At 31.8% G+C, this 3451-nt stretch overlaps 1 long non-coding RNA gene across 1 annotated transcript; it reads left to right on the forward strand.

Annotated features, from left to right (window-relative positions):
* Positions 1–766: 766 nt before the first annotated feature.
* Positions 767–3020, forward strand: LOC113858221. Its single transcript, XR_003503341.1, has 3 exons — positions 767–1057; positions 1314–1427; positions 2439–3020. It is a non-coding gene; the product is annotated as an uncharacterized LOC113858221 (long non-coding RNA).
* The last annotated feature ends 431 nt before the right edge of the window (positions 3021–3451 follow it).

Here is a 3451-nt window from a genome sequence, read left to right on the forward strand (position 1 = left end):
GATGATAACAATGATGATTTAAAGAGTGATTATGATTTATTTTATAAATGTATTAAAGATATAAAAGAAGAAAGATTTTGACTTTGAATATGAAAGAAGACATGATCAAGATTTAAGATATTGAACTAAGAATAATAAGCAAATGAATGTGAATTATGATGAGATACGATACATACAAATAGTAATATTAGAGATAAAAATATTAGAAATAATGTATTAAAACATGAAAATAGACATAAAAAAGTATGAAACATAATATGAAACTTAAATAATTTAAAATACTCTTCTAAATATGATAAAAAAAATATCACTTGACACTTATATAAAATTGTCACTATAATAATAAAGATAAAGCTAAAAATAAATTTTAATTTATATATAAATTATTTTATTTGTAAAGAATAAATTTAAAAAAAAAATCTTATATAATAACTAAAAGATAATTTAAACTTACCGTATGGTCATTTCCCTCGCAAAGTAGAGTTGAGGTCGCTACTATGCAATATAACGTCAAACACAAGAATAAAAGTAAATTTTTATGTAACTTTACAAGTTTTTTACTTATAAACCCTCCAAGTTAAAAGATCATTTATCCCAAATATATATATGCCTGGTACAAAGTCAAATTGAATTTTTAGTAATTTTATTGTTAATAACTCAAAATATTATTGTTATCAAATTATATACAAAGGTAGATTTTAGATTCGAAAGCTTCGGTTTACTCGCGAAATGAAGCATAAGAAAGTTGGTAGGGGAGGAGTATAAGTTGGCGCCATTGGAAACATTTGCATCGCACACAATACAAGGTGTATCGAGTGACGAGTAGCAAATCGCAAATCGCAAATCGCAATTCGCAACCACTATCTATCCCTTTGATTTGAATTCCTTGCTTTATTCTACTTTTTCCCCGTTTGTTCCCTTCTAGGGCGAACTTTTCCTGTTCCCATTGACTCGCATTTCTTCAGATACGGTGCTCCACTTTTCCGCACCCATAGTACCACTCCATCGCTTCCAAATCTACCATTTCCTTTTCTCCCCAGAATCCAGAATCATTGAGGTAAACCACTCAATCTCCTCTCCATTTCTTTTTTCTTTATTATCCCTACTTTTTTAAGGAGCATTCATACGTTAAAATACATATTTATGTCTGACACTCACTTGCCAATTAATATTTACACCTAAAAAGCTTTAGTCCTTTAAACTGGTACGGGACTAATATGTAAGTTTTTTTATGCATAAAAAGTAATTTATAAACGAGTTTAAGGACGAAATAATTTTTTTTTAACTAAATTTATAAATTTATCGGAATCCAGGAAAGCATTCTACGAAAGTTTCAGTTGTCGTTGGCATCGATTATTGTCCTGTTTTACATCTTGCATGGACGCCGTTACGAGAAACCCAAGACCGACACGCAAAACTTCTATAAGGTACGGGATGATTTATTGTAGGATTATTATTATTATAAAGTATTAAATCATAACATAAAGATAAGAAGATTATTGGTTAGGATTATTATTGGGTGGACTCTGTTTTGGGGACTAGCTTTTTTTACTTCTCTAGTCAATTTTTGGTAACGGCACAAGAATAGTATTTGATAGTACATAGACAAATAACTAATTGTTCATTGATAATTAGTACTGGTTTACAAACATGATTGATTTGTAAATACATCTACTTAACACATTTTCTTTAACGTTTTCCCCTACAAGACTATAGAAATCACATGGTAGCTTACAGTTAGATTTTTTTCTAGTCTTCACTGCTGATGATTCCTTCATTTTATTTATTTAACTATTGCTTATATGATTATAATCTTCACGGGTCTTCCGTTTTATTGGATTCCGGATCAAGAACCTGCCAATGAAAAAGGGGTAATTCAGTGAACCATGTTGTATATATCACTAAAAGGTTTTGATGTTATGAAATTGATTAGACTATGGAGAAAGAGTGTTGAAGACAAGATGCAGTCAAAGGATTCAGTTATAACAGTAAATAGATTGTCTTGACCAAAATACCAAGAAATGAGCAACTACTGAAAGGTTAATGAGGATTGCATTGACTGAATAATCCTGATCAGAATTTCAGAAAGAAATGCACAATGCTTCCTCTTGCACTAGCAACTATAGTGTTTTAGAGTGCAATTGCCAATTTAAAACTGATTAAGATGACTGTTTTTTGTTTCTTACACGGTTCTTGTGGATTATGCTTTTAGCTAAAAAGGAAACTTTGGGATGAGTTAAATGGATTTTGGAATATCTGCAAGCAGACTATTTACTCAGATATCAAGAAAGAGGTGGTGAAGTACCTGTGCTGTTTGATACCAATGCCTTAATTATTATTAGAATTGTTTGCTCTGTACGGGAATGCCACTTGACCATGCTCAATGCGCTTGATATCTTCTTTGAGTATCTCATAGTGTCTTTTAACCTCCTCTACAGATTTTCCCACCTCATTGGCAACATTCTGCCACCTATCTGGGGTTTCTCTATCATATTTAGCCAGGGCTCTTTCAAATAGTTTGTTTTGCCTTGGTGTCCAAGATGATGCCATCTGAAGGCAAGAAGATGAAGTTTCAACTTAGTGCTGTCTTAAGCAAAGGTAATATTAACAGGTTGGAAAGGAATTTAGAAATATGAAGTGGCTTAGTGAGTTTCACAAACTGGAAAAAGATAAAAGAAATAATTGCTTCAGGCAAGAATGGTATAGGAAAACAATAACCAAGTTAGTCCCTTATATGTAGGAGGAAAAGTGTTGCTGTGGTTATTGGTTCAGCCTGTTGGACGAATATGTTTCTCAAAAGGACAGAAGATAAAGTGACTTGTTCTTCATTCCCTCTTGGAACTACTTTATGAATCGAGAAAGTGGACAATAAGTGGAAGAGGGGAATCAAGATCAAAGGATATGTCTTTTATTGTTTTCACCAAAGGTTCTCCTTTATTTTGTAATTGGCAAGTTGGACTTATCTTTATAGATTCTGGTCAGTGGTTTGTTGTTAAAATTCAACATGAAATGACCAGACGTGCTGGTAATTTATTTATCTTTTGTTTTCTAAGAGTGGCATTATGGATATTACTGCTAATTCCTTGTTTCAATGTAACAACTAACAAAATAGACAGTAAGCTTTGCCCGACTATGGCTAGTTCTTTGGTGAAAACCAAGAGAGTTCATCTTAAGGATTTCACATTGACTATGAAACACTTCTCCTGTTGAGAACCAACTCCCTTAAAGTCATAGCATATATTTGGTTTAACTTATTTTGAATAAATAATTGCTTATTTTTATTGGCTTTGTGAAAAAACTTTTGGAAAACAAGCGATTATTTCTTAAGATTTAATTGTTTTGTTTCCAAAAATACCATTTAGTTATTGGATGAATTCTCTCATAAATGGCTTTATTACATCTGTAAAATGTGTACAATGCACATGCCGATCGGCTCAACACTAATGATAAT

This window comes from Abrus precatorius, unplaced genomic scaffold (assembly GCF_003935025.1).
Source record: "Abrus precatorius isolate BTA unplaced genomic scaffold, Abrus_2018 Scaffold2, whole genome shotgun sequence".
In the NCBI taxonomy this organism is placed as follows: domain Eukaryota; kingdom Viridiplantae; phylum Streptophyta; class Magnoliopsida; order Fabales; family Fabaceae; genus Abrus; species Abrus precatorius.